General features: G+C 41.5%; 1 protein-coding gene across 1 annotated transcript in view; it reads left to right on the plus strand.

Moving 5' to 3' along the window:
* The window catches only part of LOC134061880 (serine protease 27-like), a 32,377-nt gene that overhangs the window by 11,715 nt on the left and 662 nt on the right, over positions 1 to 20,000 (plus strand). The gene's annotated exons all lie outside the window — the stretch shown is intronic.

The following is a 20,000-nucleotide window of genomic DNA, read 5'->3' on the forward strand; positions in this document are numbered from 1 at the left end:
TGAATGTGAGGACAGGGCTCGAGTCTCTGATCAGATCTAAAAAACATCTCCAGTTCTCTCATTAATGCTCCTAAAACGCATATAGGTCTAATTTGCACATTGGTCTCTGGCCTTTTCATTGTACACCTGGCCTATAGGCCCCTCGTGTTATTTGCTGTGCATCCAGTTACAGTGTGATGTCAAATCTAAATGGATCTAAATGTTGAAATGTTTGTTTTGTAAATCTAAATGTTTGTATTTTGTCGATTGTAATATATTTTGAGAAATAAAATACGTTCTTTATATATTTTAAAAAGTGGGTCGCGACCTAGTAACCATAGGGAATTGTGGGTCCCTTGGCCAAACCAGTTAAGAACCACTGCATTACACGATTTCAGCCCGATTTTGGCCCGAATTTGTCGTGACCGACAAGTTTACAGCGTCGTAACCGATTTCAAATGGTCGGGCACGACATCGAACGCGGAGTGAATCTTATAATGTGACATGCTTCACGACTTACGATTTGTCGTTCACAACGTTCTAAAACAGCCCGACAAAAAGTCTGGCTTGTCAGAAATTTGACGGGAGTCGTATGACGCGACCGATGCTTTCGGTGTATGTGGCCACTCTCCTGACCAAGACGCGGAGAGGTTTTCATGGTTCTAAAATCGTACAGTGTGACATGGTAGATCGTAAACGACAATCGTGAGTGACAAAAAAATCGTATAGTCTGTCCAGGCCATAAAACGGATAGTTTGATAGAATGATTATCTATGAATATATTGTTACTTTTTCGTTGCTGTGCCTTTGTTTCATGAAATCTTGCTAGATCGACGTAGTAATCGTTTTAGAAAAACAATAAGCCACTCGAGTCCGTGGGTTACAAAGTATAATCGAAGAGCTAAGGGCTTTGCGTCGTGCCTAACAACGCCCCTTAGCTGTTCGATTATACAGTATAACCCACGGCTTCTCGGGGCTTATTGCTTAATTAAACTAACATTATGAAGGTACTATATGCTCTTTCAGGGCTAATCCAATTAATGCCCATTTTGAGACATAGCAGCTGGCAGGCTCAGGCAGTTCACTCTCTCTCTGTGTTCGCTTCCCTTTTCCGTCGTCCATCTGGCTGTCTGTTCCTCTTTTCTGTCTCGCTGTTTCTCTCTCTTTAGCTTCATTAGGAGGTAAGAAGACTCTGCAGCAGCTGAAGCTCCCCCTAGTGGATGACGACATCTGCAGGATGATGTATCCTGGTACCAATTACAACCAGCTCTGTGCCGGATACATGAAGGGGGGCAAGGACTCATGCCGGGTGTGTGTGTGTGTGTGTGTGTGTGTGTGTGTGTGTTCTAGTGGACCTCTGTATTAATGAGGTCATTATGTGTGTTCAATTTGTGTCTGTTGCTGCACAATGTAACTACATATTTGAGGTGTGTATGCAGGGGGAGATCTAAATGTTTTGTATGGGTGTGTGTGTCTCACTTTCTGTATTTATGATCCTCTCCTGTGTGTGTGTGTGTGTGTGTGTGTATGTGTGTGTGTGTGTAGGGTGATTCTGGCGGCCCCCTGGTGTGTAAGGCATGTGGGAAGTTTGTCCAGGTCGGGGTGGTGAGTTTTGGACGTGGCTGTGCCCGGCGTGGCTACCCTGGGGTGTACACACGTGTGATCAAATACACCGAGTTCATCCAAGACACCATCCGCAAATATAGCTGAACCACAGCAACCTCTAGTGGTCACTCAGGGAGGAGAACTACACCTGCACCTGATATTTCTCTGTCCCTCTCTCCTGTCTCTCCCCTTTTCTATCTTATCAATAAAATCATTAGTAGCATCACATTTGTGTGTATGTGTGTGTGTGTGTGTGTGTGTGTGTGTGTGTGTGTGTGTGTGTACTGCATGTATCAATCTTTGGGACTTGCCAAAAATCCATGAGTAAGCACAATCCCACAATCTCAGTACAGAGATTTTTCATCAGAGTTATCAAACACAACGTACATATTGTTATGCCTTGAATGGGCACAACACAAAAATGGGGGAACAGCGAGGTTGCAGAATTTTAACAATTTATTTGCTCGAAAAACACACGGGCGAACCATGCAAGCCAGATCAGCTCTTTCAGGTAGTCTGCTGCTCGGCCGCTCAATGGCTCAGCTCTGCCCGAATCTCAAATCTGCCAGGGGGGAGGATTTCCAGCGCTTTTATCATCGACAGGTGACCTGTGCACCGGTGCACCTAATTGGCTGATTGGAGACAATCACCTGAAGGATGAGATACAGACAGTAGCAAGAGGCAAGGCCAGGGGGCCTGTAACAATATGAAAGTCCAGCATTCGGTAACATATTGCGGTAAGGGTACATGAATCATCATGAATTCATTCATGATTTATGCATTACTTAATGGCTTAATATCTCATGAATCATCAGGAATTGACATGCGTTCACCCTATGTCATTCATGACCTCATGCATGAACAACGCATCAACTAAAACATTAAGTATGGTGGCTACATCATTATGAACTATGGTGTATTAAGCATGATCATGATGATTTATTTTTCTGTACATGAATCATAATGAATTCATGCATGTAAGACTGAATTATTAGGAGATTAACTAAGCATTAGTTACTGTGACTGTTGGGCTTAATTTGTACAAACTCTCTAAACACACTTTCTTAAACTCTTTCTCTAAACACACGTCATTATTCACCACTTTAGTTGAGGCGTCACAAACATGATAAACTCATGAGTAACTAATACTTAGTTAATCCCTTGATATTTCAAGAAGGCTTAGATGCATGAATTCATGATAAATTATGTACAGAAAAAAGATCATCATGATCATGCTTAATAAACCATAGTTCATAATGATGTAGCCACCATACTTAATGCTTTAGTTGATATGTTGTTCATGCATGAGGTCATGAATGATATATGGTGAACTCATGTCAATTCCTGATGATTCATGATATATTAAGGCATGAAGTAATGCACAAATTATGAATGAATTAATGTATGAATTCATGATGATTCATCTACCCTTACCATAAAGTGTTACCCAGCATTCTTCTGTTAATGAATCTGAAAGTGAATGAAAAGAGTGTAAACTCATGTGCACATGGATATGCTTGATGTCCATTCCCACCATTATCCTAATTATGACCGCCGCTAGCATAGCTAGCGAAGCGGTCATATAGTTGTTGTCAAAGTTTTTTTTTTTTTTTGGTCAACGATTCCCGGGACACCGTAACACCGGGGCACATGAAACTTGGTGGGCATGTAGCCCCAGTAGACTTGTGCGAAAAAATTTCGTTTCGTCCCCGGGGGTCACTCCCCCCCCCGCGCTGCCCCCGCCCGAAGCCCAAAAATTGCCCAAAAATTGACAATTTTTTTATGGTATGTTGGTCTCAAGAGCTCGGATCAACTTAGCTTATAACCAGTCATTTGTGATTTGCACCCCCATGGTAAAAATTGAAAATGTAATGTAATATTGCTTTAATTGCCCCTATCTTCAGATGAGATGCTATGAACTGCACCAAATTTCATGTGTATGATTAACCTGGCACCCTCTGGGAGTATGCCAAGTTTTGTGGAATTTCATCCATGGGGGGCTATAATACATGTATTTATGTGTGCATTTAGTGAATGGTCCCTCAACGTGGCTGTTCTACACTGAAGCCTAGAATGGCCTGTGCCCCATGTAGCTGTGTCACTGGCCACCCCCGTGGCTACCCTGTGCTTACCAAATAAAACAATTATGTATTTATTACGATTTTATATGAGAACGTCAAAAGCAGAACTAATGCAACAACGTTCAAACACTGCAGCCTGCTGCCACTGGTGTGTGGCGCTGGCGCTGCTCAGTGAGTGATAGATCAGATCAGAGAGAAGAAGACAAACGAAGAAGATGGAGTTATGATTTCTCAGTTCCGAATGGCGGCCATATTGGAATTTTCGTTACTGTCGCTAGTTTCACACTACTTGATTTCTCATGTTGCAGTAAGCTGAACGATTTCATCTCTTATGTGACTTGTTGTTCTTGCACGTAACTGTGTAGCTGCTAACCGTCAGACTTATAAAGAAGTTGGTAAATGTCTTTACGTTTAGAAACGTAATCAAGCAAACTCCTCCGAGCAGATGCGAATAGCCTACAATGTCAGTAGGCCTACTCAAACCACCAGTCGCAGGCTTAGGACTAGGTAAGTAAAACATCTCTTCTCTATATCTCTACTATTTTCATTTTAAAAACTGTATTTAAAGCGAACACCTGTTTCCAAAATGTATTTATAGAGTCTGTACATGTGGTCCCTAGCTTGGTTTGCCCGAAAATTAAGTGGAAATATCCTTTAGAAGTGTTTACTTTAGGCGCTAGTTAGCATGTAACAGCATCTGAATTAATGAACTGGCATGGTGCATTTATACCTGACGATCTTTTTCAAGTAATTTAAATAAAAACCGGACCTCATGGTTAGTATTAATAGAGTCTGTACATGTGGTCCCTAGCTTGGTTTGTCTGAAAATTAAGTGGAAATATCCTTTAGTAGTGTTTGTACTCTAGGCACCAGTTAGCATGTAACAGCATGTGAATGAATGAACTGGCCACTAGCATGGTGCATTTATACCTGACGATCTCTTTCAAGTTATTTGAATAAAAAACTGACATCATGGTTAGTATTTATAGAGTCTGTACATGTGGTCCCTAGCCTGGTTTGTCTGAGAATTAAGTAGAAATATCCTTTGGAAGTGTTTGTACTCTAGGCCAGGGGTTTTCAAAGTGGGTGCCGTGACGCATGCTCAGGGGTGCCGCGGAATTGTCTAAGGCTTGATAATTTAATGACATTTTAAAAAGCATAATATCCATTTAAAATTTCATTTTATTGCAAAAACGTATTTGCAGCACAAACAATAGGCTAAAGTTTACTGTATCGTACTGTACTGTATGTAGGCTACTTATTGTTTGTTCGGTGACTTCGTTCGTTATTCCGTATGGCGGAGTGCAGGTATAAGCGCAATATACGTTTTTAAAGAGAGCGCCATGCACCTCCACAGGGACAGACGTCGGAATCTGACCAGACGAAATCAGCAAAGAGAAAAGTGAGGCAATATAACGACTCCTACCTCCAGTATGTGTTCACTTGGGGTGGCGAGGAAACATGTCCCACACCAGTATGCCTGGTCTGCAGGGAGACGTGGGCTAACATTGGCTACGGCTATTGGGGAAGTTTGCGCTTCAAATACGAGTCCACTTATGCTAGTGGCCTTTGCCAGCTGCTCGCTAACGTGAGATGTCGATGAGGACAAATTTACAGATAACTTTTTATTTTGCAAAGAACTGACCAACCATGCTGCCGGAGATGAGATATTCAGGGTGACAGATGAATACTTGAGGAACAATAATCTTAGCTGGGATATGTGCGTAAGTGTGTGCACTGCCACTGACGGGGCGGCCTCAATGACGGGTCGGGTCAAGGCTTTGTAACGAAAGCTATGCAACAGAATCCTGCCATGGTAGCGACGCATTGCATGTTGCATCGGGAGGCTCTTACTGCAAAAACGATGCCTCCAGACCTGACGGATGTATTGAATCAAGTCGTAAAAATAGTTAATTACGTTAAATCACGTCCCCTTCAAACACGGTTATTCACTGCCCTCTGCAGTGAAATGGGTTCAGACTGCACCCCGAGGTCAGGTGGTTATCAAGTTGTCTCTTCACATCCTGTTCACCATTTATTCAAAAGTTCAATTAAATGAGTTGAATTAAAGTAGTTCATTTGAATAAAACAAAAAAAGATATTAACTTCACCTTATAATGCCTATAATAAAAGCAGTTTTGGCCTATCCAACATATCACAAGGTTAAAGAAAATGGCATGAAGTACAAATATGGCACAAAGGAGGTTGAGTGAAAAGTAAAAAAAAAAAATAGGGGTGCCGTGGATGGAGAGAGATAAGTTTAGGGGTGCCGTAAGCCAGAAAAGTTTGGGAACCACTGCTCTAGGCGCTAGTTAGCATGTAACAGCATCTGAATGAATTAACTGGCCACTACTGTATGGTGCATTTATACCTGACGATCTCTTTCAAGTCATTTAAATAAAAAAAATGATATCATGGTTAATATTTGTAGAGTCTGTACATGTGGTCCATTGCTTGGTTTGTCTGAAAATTAAGTGGAAATATCCTTTAGAAGTGTTTGTACTTTAGGCGCTAGTTAGCATGTGCCAGGTGTCATACCATTGCAGTAATCATCTCACTAAACCAATCTGTTCAACAGAGTTTGCCAGTCAGACCACTACACCTTTGCCAGCACCACCACCCAGCAAGCTTCATCAACTCCAGCCATGCCGGTAAATATAGTGCCTATTGACAGCCTACACACCCCTGTTCAAATGCCAGTAGCTTTGTTCATTGTTAAATCCTGTTGTTCTTAAATGTGTTATTGTGTTTTGGAAAGGTATTGCATTACATTACTCTTCACCTTTTGCTTTTGTAGTAGAAAACATGTTGATGGTAGTGAAAAGGTAGTAAATTCAGCTCAATTTTGCTATTTTGGGAGGAAACACCACCAAAGATGCTGTTTAAGAGGATGCTGGGCCGGGCTTTGAGGAGGTCCCTGGCGCTCCAAATTAATTAGACTGGTGCAGCAGGAAAGGTGGCTTTTAAGTCCTTACATCTGAAGAGTGTGTTGCATAATATCATTATTAAAAATAATTTTAATAAATTGTTTAAGCATGTACAATAAATAAAGCATGTAAATGAGCATGCAAAATAAATAAACAAAAGCATGTAAAATAAATAAATAAACAAAATGAATTGAACCTAATACTATGTGTGGTGAGTCTGTGTGATAGTTGCTGAGGATAAATGTTTTTATATTGGATTATTAAATTACAGAATACATTTATAGGTTTCTCATCAGCAGGCACTGTCTTCACCTTAGTAAATTTGGTAACTTTGGTAAGCCCTGTCAATAATTGTAAATTGTTCTGATTGAGGGCAAATGGAAAGTGTTATAATGTATTATTGCTATTTTAGTACATCATTTTCATTATTATGGCCATAAATAAGGCCAATTAGAAGCTGGTGGGTAGTAAGCGGCAAAAGGGTGGCCCTTTATCTGGAGCCACTTCTGAGCCGCCGATGGACCGCCAGAGAACTGATGAGCAAAACTCCAGCGGGCCACTGGTGGGTACCCGCGTTGGACCGCCAACTCTGCCGCTGGTTTGTAACAGTAATTTTAGCATTGCCCATGGTGGATTAAATGATTGCAAAATATTTATTGAGGTGAGTTTAACAAGTGTAATTTCATTAGCATATAATTCAGGCCTAAAGTAGATGGCTAAATGGCTACAATAGAAGGATACACGAAAAGCCCAAACTACCAAAATCTTCATATTTTATTACCACAGTTTCTATCTATAGGCCTCTCTTATTTGGTATACTGACTAGACATTATTGAACAAACAGAGGCTATTCATCTGTATTTCAGTATCTCAGTAGGTTAAAGTATTTTTAGATACCTCCCTGAAATTACTTTTTGCAGGTTGTGATGTCTTCTATATATTGTTGACGTTACTGTCAAAATGGCGTAACTGTTAAATTCCAATATAGTGAGTAGGCTATTGGCAAAACCGATTTCCATTTTTATGTTGAGCCGGCAGGGGGCTCAGTTTAAAAAGTAACTAAGTTCACACACACATATCAACAGATTCACACGCACAGATAAACACACTGCACGGATTCCACACACACGCGCACACATGCACATTCACACACACTCAGACAGACACACACACATCTTTATACAAGCAAACTCACACATGCACACACTCATATACACATGAGCTGCAAGAGAAGGAGATATATACATACAGTATATTGCACAAATCGGAGATGCAGGAAAGTTGACAAGCGTAATTCGTTTTGGAGAGAATGCAGAACTGAGCGGCGGTCATATTGTGTACCGCTATGCGGTGCATCTAGTTTGGTTTGAAACACACTTTAAATCATCTGGTTAGCATGCACTCCTGCACATGTGCACATTTTCGCCTATTTAAATTCACATTCAAATAAAAAAAAACATTTATTAACATGACAAGTGTATTTGTGTGTACAGTATGTGAGTGTGTGCACACTCACTCACTCTATTTCTCGCACACGCCTAATTCAATAAGCCTAGTGCTAAGCAAATTCTAATAGCTTACAACATGAGCCTTAGCAAATGCTACCACATGATGCAGATTAGGATGGTGGTACATTTAACTAAAACACACACACACACACACACACACACACACACGGTGTGGTGGTAAATGCATCTAATGCATCTAATGAATGTGCACACATAGACAGGAAAAGAGACAGATGTCAGAGGGTGATGTGTGGTTTTAAAGACTCTACAAATCAACAATCTACAAATGGAACTACGTCCACATTCTGTGTGCGTGTAAGTCTGTGGTGTCTCACACACACGTTCATAAAGGTAGGAGCAGGCTTCACTCAAGACTTATAACTTTTTAGAGTGCTGACCAAAGTATAGACTATCATGGAAACAAGAGATAGGCCGCACTATGCATAAACAATCATTTATTCACACAGACGCGTTTCGGCGCTCTGCCTTCCTCAGTGTGTATGTTACAATAGTGGACAGAAGTCTTAAATACCCACACCCATTACAGATCATTCCCTCATCAACCAATAGTAGCAAAATGACAATAATTATTCATCATAATTTAACAATTATGTGATCAGGCCAACACATTACACCAATTAAAAGCTATACACAAAAAATGCAACAAAGTAAATACGTTTTACAAAAAACAACTTAATATCAATTCTTCATTCATTCCATTGGGAATACAAGTGTTCAAATTGAAGATATACCAAGCCTCGCGCTGAAGGAGGCGGTTCTCGCGGTCCCCCCCTCTTGGAGAACGATTCACAATTTCCAAGCCCATAAACCTGAGAGCATTTACATCATGACCCACTGCATTAAAGTGTCTGGCAACTGACGATTTTTCATCCTTTCTTCTAATTGCACTTTTATGTTCAAAAATCCTAGTTTTTAAATGGCGTTTTGTCTTACCCACGTAATGTAACCCACAGGGACATGTCAACAAATACACAACAAATGTTGATAAGCAGGTGATGCGGCCTCGCACTTTGTATGTTCTGTTGTCTACGGGATGAGTGAAACTTTTCTCGGTCATCATGCTGTTACATGCTGCACAATTTAAGCACCTAACATTCCCGTGAGATACTTTAAATGGAAACGGTGAAGACATCGCTGCAGGGAGATATGACCGAACTAACTGGTCCCTCAGATTGGGCGCTCTCTTATAGCAAGTGCGTGGGGGGTCTTGGAACTCTTGGCCAATATTCGGGTCACTACTTAGGATGTGCCAGTGTCGGTTTACAATACCTTTAAGTGTGTTTGATATTTGTCCATAGGTGGACACAAGGGTTACTGGTGTGTTACGTGTCTGTCCATGTGCGCGATCGGTCAGCAAATCAGACCGTTGGATAATACGCACACGCTCCAAAGTCTCCTGCAATAGTGTGGGATCATATCCCCTGTCCAAGAACCTCTGACACATCTCCCCAGCCTGTCTCTCAAACGCTTGTTCACTGTCACAAATGCGACGCACCCGCAAGAGTTGACTATACGGTAGACTACGTTTAAGTGAAGGTGGATGAAAGCTTCGATAATTCAAATAGGCATTACGGTCTGTTTCCTTTCGATAAATCTCAGTGCATAATGAGTTCGCACCCCTCTTCACCAATACATCAAGAAAAGGCATAACATTGGCATCACAGTTCAAAGTGAATTTAAGCGAAGTGAGTCTGCTGTTCACATAATCATTAAAAGCGTCTAATTCATCCCTGGAGCCTTGCCATATAAAAAAGATGTCATCAATGTACCTATACCATACTTTTAAATGATGCTTGAACAAGTTGTTAGAGTAAATGAAATCTTCTTCAAATTTCCCCATAAACAGATTGGCATAGTTTGGTGCCATGGGTGAACCCATTGCAGTCCCCTGGATCTGCAAGAAATACTTGTTCTGAAACATGAAATAGTTTTTGGTTAATACTTCATGAGCTAATGAAGTGAGGAGCTCTGTGTGTGGTGATTGACTAATCTGTAGGTAATGTTCCAAGGCCGCTAACCCTTCTGTGTGCGGTATATTTGTGTATAGGCTAGTCACATCCATGGTGCATAGTAGGTCCAACGGGCTTACTTTCCCGATACATGAGAGTTTCTTAAGGAAGTCTGTTGTGTCCTTCAGAAAAGAGGGCAAATTATATACAAGTTGTTTTATATGATGGTCTACAAATTGGGAGAGGGGCTCAGTGATAGATTGATTGCCCGACACAATGGGTCGACCAGGTGGATTGTTTAACCTCTTATGAATTTTTGGAAGAGTATAGATTACTGGTCTTACAGGGTTAGTTTGAACCAAATACTTGTATTCGTGGTCAGTAATGTTCGAGTCAGACAATGCTTTTTTCAATTTACATTTTATCTCCTCACTGAATTTTACAGTTGGATCAGTGCGTAAGCGCTCATAAGCATTTGTGTCTCCCAGCTGCCTCTCTATTTCATTGACATAAACAGACACATCTTGAATAACAATAGACCCTCCCTTGTCGGCAGGTTTTATCACAATATCAGTATCAGACATAAGTGCCTTCAATGCCTCTTTTTCAGACGTTAACAAGTTAGATTTAATTGTGCCCATCCCACTCTTCAGGCAGGAGAACGTGTCCTGTTCCACCAGCCGGCAAAAAGTCTCTACTGAGGAGTTGTTGGCAGGGGGAAGAAAAGTACTTTTTGGTTTAAATGTCTTTTGGGGGGCCGAGAAGCCCTCTTGTGTCCCAAGTTTGGGTTGTGAATAATGTCTATTCTGAGTACCTTTCGAATAAAACGCCTTGAGGCGAATCGATCGGAAAAATTTGAACATTTCTATCTTCGTTGTGAAGGGATCATTCCCTTTAACTGGAACGAATGAAAGACCTTTTGACAACAGGGAAAGCTGTTCTTCACTTAGCTGTTTCGAGGAGATGTTGATGACGCTAGAGCTATCCTTCACCGTTCCTTTGCGTTTTTTCCCCCTCCGCGTCTTGCGCGCCGCGCCCCTGGAGCGTCTGTTGGAGGTGGCTGCTGGGCGGATCGTAAAAAACGCGTCGCTGTCAGGGATGAGTCAGTGTCGGTGCTCACATCAGAGGAAGCGCTGGTTGTAGTTTTTCGAGGTCTTTGTTTCTGCCTACCCGGAAGGCCTTGTTTTTCACGAAGCCAAGGATAAACATTATGGCTACGATAGTCCATGGTATCTCTCCGGTACTTCTCCATTTTCTTGCGCTCCAATTCTGTATTGTATGAAGTTAGCTGAGCGTCACACTTCTCCAGAAGTTCCTTGTATTGCGCTGAGGAGAAATCCTTCTTCAATTGTGTCTCGAGTTCGGTAATCTCCTGTTTGATCGAAGTCAGTCGCTTGTTCTGGTTGTCGATTACTAGCAGCATCAAGTCAAGTGAACATTTGTTGAGAATGTCGCACCATTTGTTGCAAAAGTCAGGATCATCACGGCCCAGTGTAGGTTCCTTCATGATGCGTAATCCTCTTGGTATACGTTTATTCCGCCAGTACTGTGAGAGTACACTCCCGTGTGAGAATGCTCTGGTCTCTTTTTTTCGGAGAATTTCCAGCAGACCACATTGCATCTCCCAGGTATCAGTGGCTGTTCCCATTGTAATCGGGGGGAAAAGGATTTGTGCTGAGTCTTGCTCTGTGTAGGCAAACGTGCTGGCTCTCACATTGGTGAGGCGTTCCATTTCTTCGTAAGACATAGTGAGGAGCTCCGCTCAATTAGTCATAAAAGTTCATAAAGGTAGGAGCAGGCTTCACTCAAGACTTATAACTTTTTAGAGTGCTGACCAAAGTATAGACTATCATGGAAACAAGAGATAGGCCGCACTATGCATAAACAATCATTTATTCACACAGACGCGTTTCGGCGCTCTGCCTTCCTCAGTGTGTATGTTACAATAGTGGACAGAAGTCTTAAATACCCACACCCATTACAGATCATTCCCTCATCAACCAATAGTAGCAAAATGACAATAATTATTCATCATAATTTAACAATTATGTGATCAGGCCAACACATTACACCAATTAAAAGCTATACACAAAAAATGCAACAAAGTAAATACGTTTTACAAAAAACAACTTAATATCAATTCTTCATTCATTCCATTGGGAATACAAGTGTTCAAATTGAAGATATACCAAGCCTCGCGCTGAAGGAGGCGGTTCTCGCGGTCCCCCCCTCTTGGAGAACGATTCACAATTTCCAAGCCCATAAACCTGAGAGCATTTACATCATGACCCACTGCATTAAAGTGTCTGGCAACTGACGATTTTTCATCCTTTCTTCTAATTGCACTTTTATGTTCAAAAATCCTAGTTTTTAAATGGCGTTTTGTCTTACCCACGTAATGTAACCCACAGGGACATGTCAACAAATACACAACAAATGTTGATAAGCAGGTGATGCGGCCTCGCACTTTGTATGTTCTGTTGTCTACGGGATGAGTGAAACTTTTCTCGGTCATCATGCTGTTACATGCTGCACAATTTAAGCACCTAACATTCCCGTGAGATACTTTAAATGGAAACGGTGAAGACATCGCTGCAGGGAGATATGACCGAACTAACTGGTCCCTCAGATTGGGCGCTCTCTTATAGCAAGTGCGTGGGGGGTCTTGGAACTCTTGGCCAATATTCGGGTCACTACTTAGGATGTGCCAGTGTCGGTTTACAATACCTTTAAGTGTGTTTGATATTTGTCCATAGGTGGACACAAGGGTTACCGACACTGTAATTGTAAACCGACACTGGCACATCCTAAGTAGTGACCCGAATATTGGCCAAGAGTTCCAAGACCCCCCACGCACTTGCTATAAGAGAGCGCCCAATCTGAGGGACCAGTTAGTTCGGTCATATCTCCCTGCAGCGATGTCTTCACCGTTTCCATTTAAAGTATCTCACGGGAATGTTAGGTGCTTAAATTGTGCAGCATGTAACAGCATGATGACCGAGAAAAGTTTCACTCATCCCGTAGACAACAGAACATACAAAGTGCGAGGCCGCATCACCTGCTTATCAACATTTGTTGTGTATTTGTTGACATGTCCCTGTGGGTTACATTACGTGGGTAAGACAAAACGCCATTTAAAAACTAGGATTTTTGAACATAAAAGTGCAATTAGAAGAAAGGATGAAAAATCGTCAGTTGCCAGACACTTTAATGCAGTGGGTCATGATGTAAATGCTCTCAGGTTTATGGGCTTGGAAATTGTGAATCGTTCTCCAAGAGGGGGGGACCGCGAGAACCGCCTCCTTCAGCGCGAGGCTTGGTATATCTTCAATTTGAACACTTGTATTCCCAATGGAATGAATGAAGAATTGATATTAAGTTGTTTTTTGTAAAACGTATTTACTTTGTTGCATTTTTTGTGTATAGCTTTTAATTGGTGTAATGTGTTGGCCTGATCACATAATTGTTAAATTATGATGAATAATTATTGTCATTTTGCTACTATTGGTTGATGAGGGAATGATCTGTAATGGGTGTGGGTATTTAAGACTTCTGTCCACTATTGTAACATACACACTGAGGAAGGCAGAGCGCCGAAACGCGTCTGTGTGAATAAATGATTGTTTATGCATAGTGCGGCCTATCTCTTGTTTCCATGATAGTCTCACACACACACACACACACACACACACACACACTATTTCTTAGGAAATGCTGACACATATTAGCATTTTTTTGTTTTATTTTATTTAAAGTTGTGTTTACACTGAATTATAATAAAAACTCATTTTATTACATCCACTTTACTCTCGTTACTCTCATCATTATGGTTGAGGTCTTCTAGAATATAACCATATGTGCCACGTTTGCATGGATGTTTTTAGGTAGATAAAAAACTTTAAAAATGTCAAGGTGAAGCAGACTGCCTCCTAGTGTCTGAAAATCCCTCTAAACTGTGCTTATACTTGTTGGCCAGGGTGTTTTTCAAGAATCAGAATAACAAGTTGTAATGCTTACTGCATCTACAGTCAAACCTAGCAAGCAGCAACAGTTATGAAGACAGGGGCTGGTAGTGAGTGTTTGGGGGTTATGCTTTGTGCCTAGGCTGAAGTGCCAGTAGAGAAAGCATACTGTAGGCCTACAAAAGAGCAACAGGATGCTCAACAGTCAGAAATATTTGATTCCAATCTTGGTTCTGGTTCTTCTTCAGTATTTGAGCCCTGGTTCCATCATGCACAACTCCATTGCCATGGGGCTATTGATATGATTCACAGTGGGCTAAACTGGCTATGGAGCATAACGTAACCGTAATTGTAGGGCTGTGAAATAACACCTGAGCATTTCTTGGACTGATTTAAGCTGTATACTTTCTGTGTTAGCATCACCACAGAACAAGGTAAAATGCTCTGTTCATCCATTCTACAACCCCTTTAATTGCATCTAACCCTTTCTGCAAAGATGGTACAATATATGCAAACCATGCACACCCATACCAAGACACACACACACAAACACACAACACACAAACGCACACACGCACACACGCACACACACACACACACACACACACACACACACACACACACACACACACACACACACACACACACACACACATAAATGCACGCAATGTTCCAGGCCATCATGCAGCTAAACCACCAGCTAAACCTCCAGCTAAACCTCACCACCACATGTTAAGTGAAGTAAAGTTCATTTATATGGTGCATTTCACACACAGGGGTCATTAAATGTACAGTACTTTGCTGGAACAAAAGCAAACACTAATAGCTAGTAAACTATAAAAGGGCAGTAGTTAAAGAACAGTTCGAAAGTACAGTAAATATAATTTATAATTGAATAATAATGAACTAAAACTATAAACGGTATGGTAGAATAATTAAACAGCAATTTATGACTTTTAAAGAAAGTACATTTGGTAAGTTAACAGAAGACTTTCTGGTGAGAACAGTTTGGTCTTAAGTCTAGAATTAAAACTGGCTTAATTTGGGGCCTATTTGATGTCATCTGAAAGTCAGTTCCAAAGCTGAACTGCATAATAGCTAAAAGCTGCTTCACCATGTTTAGTTGTAACAGAGGGTTTTACTCATTGTTTCTTCTCCTGAGACCGAAGAGGTCTAGAATGTGTGAACTGCTGAATCATGTCTGATAGGCAATTCGTTACTGAGCAGTAACTAGCATTTACTGATTTATAATACTTTAAAGTCAACTCTGTGACTTACTGGAAGCCAGTGCAGAGGAGTAATGTGGTCAGTTATTTTAGTGAGAACCGAAACAAGACAGAGATGTGGTTTTAAGTCAGCTTTAAAACACACACTGTTGTCTTTGACTCACACATTTCTTATCTTGTTCTATCTGAGCAGTTAAGAGATTCTCCAAGACTACAATGTTTTATGCAATAGGCCTGTGCCTATGTGCATGCTCGTGCATGCATTTGTATAGATTTCAACCATCTGACAAGCGATATGTCTGTGAGATATGTGGTTTAAAGTTTCTATATGTTACACACTGTTATCTTTGACACACACATCTCTTTTCTTGTTCTATCTAAAGTAGCTAAGAGCTTAATAATTATGCAACATTACAAAGGGTGATGTTTTGCAGCAATACTGTAGGTCTATGCCTATGAGTGTGTGTTGTTTTTTTTTTTTTTACACCGCATTCATTGAAAGTGTACTGACGTTTTCATCTATATGCTGGTTTCACTCCCTCTCCATCCAAAATAAGAAACACCTCTAGAGCATTGTGCACGTATGTTCTAAGATCATTGGCCACCCTCTCCAGTCACTGACATTACTGCATGATAAGGCTACACTAAGGAAAGCCAACTCTATCTTGGAGGACTACTCATGTTCTACATGGCGTTTTTGAATGGCTGCCCTCTGGCAGGCGTCTGCGCTGTCCTCTTGCTAGGACTAACAGTAGGAAGGTGACCTTTACCTTTGAGGCTATTCACCTTTTGAACTTAAATATGCCCCCAGCCCTCTCCTCCCTATCATGGGACTAACCCCCCTACACACACACACACACAAACAAACACACACACACACACACACACACACACACACACACACACACACACACCTGTCTGTCTTGTTCTCCTTTGTCCTGTCTTGTATGTTATGTTATGTCTTCTATGTCACTATGCCTGCATGGGGAAATTGCCCCTCTGGGATAAATAAAGGTTTTTTTTTTTATTGAATTGTGTGTGAAGTGTGTGTGTGTGTGTGTGTGTGTGTGTGTGTGGTAATCTTGGTGGGTGTGTTCATCTCATACAGTATATAACAGCAGTGGTCTGGGTGGATCCATCAGACTGCAGAGATGACACTCAGGGTCTGTCTCTGTGTGACCCTGCTGCTCAGCACAGCTACAGGTGAGATGCTGTGTGTGTGACTGTGTGTGTGTGTGTGTGTGTGTGTGAGAGAGAGAGAGAGAGAGAGAGAGAGAGAGAGAGAGAGAGAGAGAGAGAGAGACGTGTGTGTGTGTTGGTCCAACTTTTTTCTCTCTCTCTCTCTCACACACACACACACACTCATAATTTTCTATTTTTCACACACGATCAATATTTTGAGTGTATTTTTTTGTCTGCATGCTCATGTGTCTGAGGATACAAATTTTGGACCACTGAAATGTCATCTATTTATTTACAGTGAAGGGGTGATGGAATAACCGAGTTTGCTTTGGCATAGTTGAATAACGGCAGTTTGGTGTGTAAAATAAATATACAGGGACCCTCAAAATCAAAATCGCATTGTCAACTCCTTCGTATGAAAATCTCACAACTTTAATCTGCCACTGTAAAACGGGCAAATCACAACTAGCTAAAGCATTGCTTACTACATCTACAGTCAAACCTAGAAAGCAGCAACAGTTATGAAAACGGGGGCTGGTAGTGAGTGTTTGGGGGTTATGCTTTTTGCCTAGGCTGAAGTGCCAGTACCGAAAACAGGCCTACAAAGGAGCAACAGGATGCTCGACAGTCAGAGACATTTGATTCCAATCTTGGGTCTGGTTCTTCTTCAGTATTTGATCCCTGCTCCAATTCTGGTTCTATCATGCACAACTCCATGTGAATTACTCTGGGTTAGTGTGTGCTTCACATCTCTGTGTGTTCACTGTGGCCTGTGTCTGTTCACTAATTCACGGATGGGATAAAGGCAGAGACCAAATTCCTTGTATACGCAAGTAAACTTGGCCGGGAAGCCTGATTTGATTTGATTTGATTTAAGTAAAGAATAATTACAAAGAAAGCATAAAAGATATGTTATAATAATTAAATGACAGATTCAGAATTTTACAGAAAGTAGCCTACATTTGGTCAGTTAGCAGAAGACTGGCTTAATTTGGGGCCTATTTGATGTCATCCAAAAGTCAGTTCCAGAGCTGAACTGCATAATAGCTAAAAGCTGCTTCACCATATTTGGTTCTAACAGCGAGTTTTACTAACTGGTTCTTCTCCTGAGACCCGACAAGTCTAGAAGGTGTGTGCTGCTGAAGCATGTCTGATAGGTACTGCACTATCTACTGATTTATAAGCAAATAGTACTTTCATGTATACATGATGTGTGTCTGTGTCTGTCTGTGTGTGTGTGTGTGTGTGTGTGTGTGTGTGCGTGCGTGTGTGTAATGCAGTGTGTTTGTCTGCAGGTTTGCCGCGTCTCAACTCCCGGAGCTCTATAGTTGGGGGAGAGGATGCAGCACCTAGAAGATGGCCCTGGATGGTGTACCTTGAGTCCACTACTGGAATGGTAGTGTGTGTGTGTGTGTGTGTGTGTGTGTGTGTGTGTGTGTGTGTGTGTGAGAGAGAGAGAGAGGGGGGATACCAGTGTATACAGTATGTATGTGAGCTATACCCCATTGAGTTGTTTATTGAATAATGGCTCCAAACCATTGATGTCCAAAACAAGAAAAACTTAATTCCAAAATGCTTGCACAGTTAAAAAGACAAAGATTAAAAGATAATTAAAACATCAACAACAGCTGACACTTCCAGACAACAACCAAAACAACAGAGAAAGATATATAAACATATAGGCAAGAATACACACAACATCAAAATCCATTTCTTACACAAAAACTCAATGGCTTTTAAAAGCAAATCTGAACAAATAGGTTTCTGGAAGAGATTTACTGTAAAACAGATGTCCCAGACACAGTGGCACAGCACAGGCACAGTCTTTTTTGGTAGACTGTTGCAGAGGTGCAGGAATGGGGTGTGTCCAGGCATGATGCGTGTGATGCAGACCTTAGTGGTCGTGATCGAGTGTAACATGGGAGCTACACCAGACGCGTAACTGAAGCGTTTCGTTCGCGACGCGTATGTTGCAGCCGGTCGCAGCAGTTAATTATCACTGTAGTCAATGGAAGTAGCTACACCAGACGCAACAGTGGCGCGTACATTCGAAAAAAATAGACCCATCTTCTAAAATGGATTTTACGCGTCGCGAACGGAACGCTTCAGTTACGCGTCTGGTGTAGCTCCCCTGTAAGAGCTAAGCATCTTTGAGACATGGAGCCTGCCCATGTAGTGATTTAAAACAGTCAATGCCACGTCATACTAAATCTAATAAGAAGCCAGTGCAAGGCCGCCAGTACTGGATACTGTATATACTGTAGTTAATAGTTGTTGTTTTTTAAAAAAAAAATAAAAAAAAAACACTTTACTTTCATGTTTTTTTCAAGACCTTTAGTCAAGCCTTCATCTGCGAAACTAAACGACTCCTTTGTTTTGAATATTCAGTGTTCTCCCATCCAAAGATTACCTTAAATGCATCTTTTGAGTCCAGGAAGTGATCATTTTTCAGTATTTTCACTGCACAGTTAGAAAGTTTTTTCACTCTACTGTTTTTTTCAAAACAGTATTTTTGTGTTTGTTTAATATGTGTATGTGTGTGTGTGTGTGTGTGTGTGTGTGTGTGTGTGTGTGTGTGTGTGTGTGTGTGTGTGTTCTATCCTCAGTATGAATCTTCCTGTGGTGGTTCCCTTATCAACACTCGATGGGTTCTGACCGCAGCCCACTGCTTGGAGAATGTGTATGTTTTCTTTATTGTAAATGTGTGTGTTTGTGTGTGTGTGTGTGTGTGTACATACATACTGTATGCATACTTGTGGTTGGGGTGGTGAGGAGTTCTGAAAGAGTTGCTGTGTGTTTATAGATGATAATATACTTCTCCCTCTCTCTCTCTCTCTCTCTCAAACACAATCACACACACACACACACACACACACACACACACACACACACACACACACACGCAATCACACACACACACACACACACACACACACACACACACACACAGGCATATGAGACCAGTGGTGGTGGGCCGACTGAATCTTCGAGACCCCATTCTCTGGCAGTACTCTGTGCTCCTTTACCTGATCCATCCCGAGTACCGCAAGATTAAGGGCACACTGCACAATGACATCGCTCTGGTGCAGCTGAAGAAGTCGGTGTTCACCTCCAAACATGTGATGCCCGTGGCACTGCCCACCCCTCTGGACGTCTTCAACACCAGCTCTGAGTGCTGGGTCACCGGATGGGGTGACGTGGCTGAGGACTGTAAGTGTGGCTTATGGCATCCTGTTACAGCAAAAAGCAATACATTACAGAAATTACATTATTATGACTACTGCGCAGGTTTAGTACATCACATGCATTCAGTGGGAGTCATAATGGTCCTACACTTCCAATTTAGTGCAGTTTTGACCTGCGATTACAAGACATATTTTTTGTTTTTTTCATGTTTAACAAGGTTTATTTATTTTCTGTCTCGCTGTCTCTCTGCCTTTTAGTTTCATTGGGAGGTAAGGAGACCCTGCAGCAGCTGAAGCTCCCCCTAGTGGATGACAACACCTGCAGGAAAGCATACCCTGGTACCAATGATAAGCAGCACCTTTGCGCCGGATACA

This window comes from Sardina pilchardus, chromosome 17 (assembly GCF_963854185.1).
Source record: "Sardina pilchardus chromosome 17, fSarPil1.1, whole genome shotgun sequence".
Classification (NCBI taxonomy): domain Eukaryota; kingdom Metazoa; phylum Chordata; class Actinopteri; order Clupeiformes; family Clupeidae; genus Sardina; species Sardina pilchardus.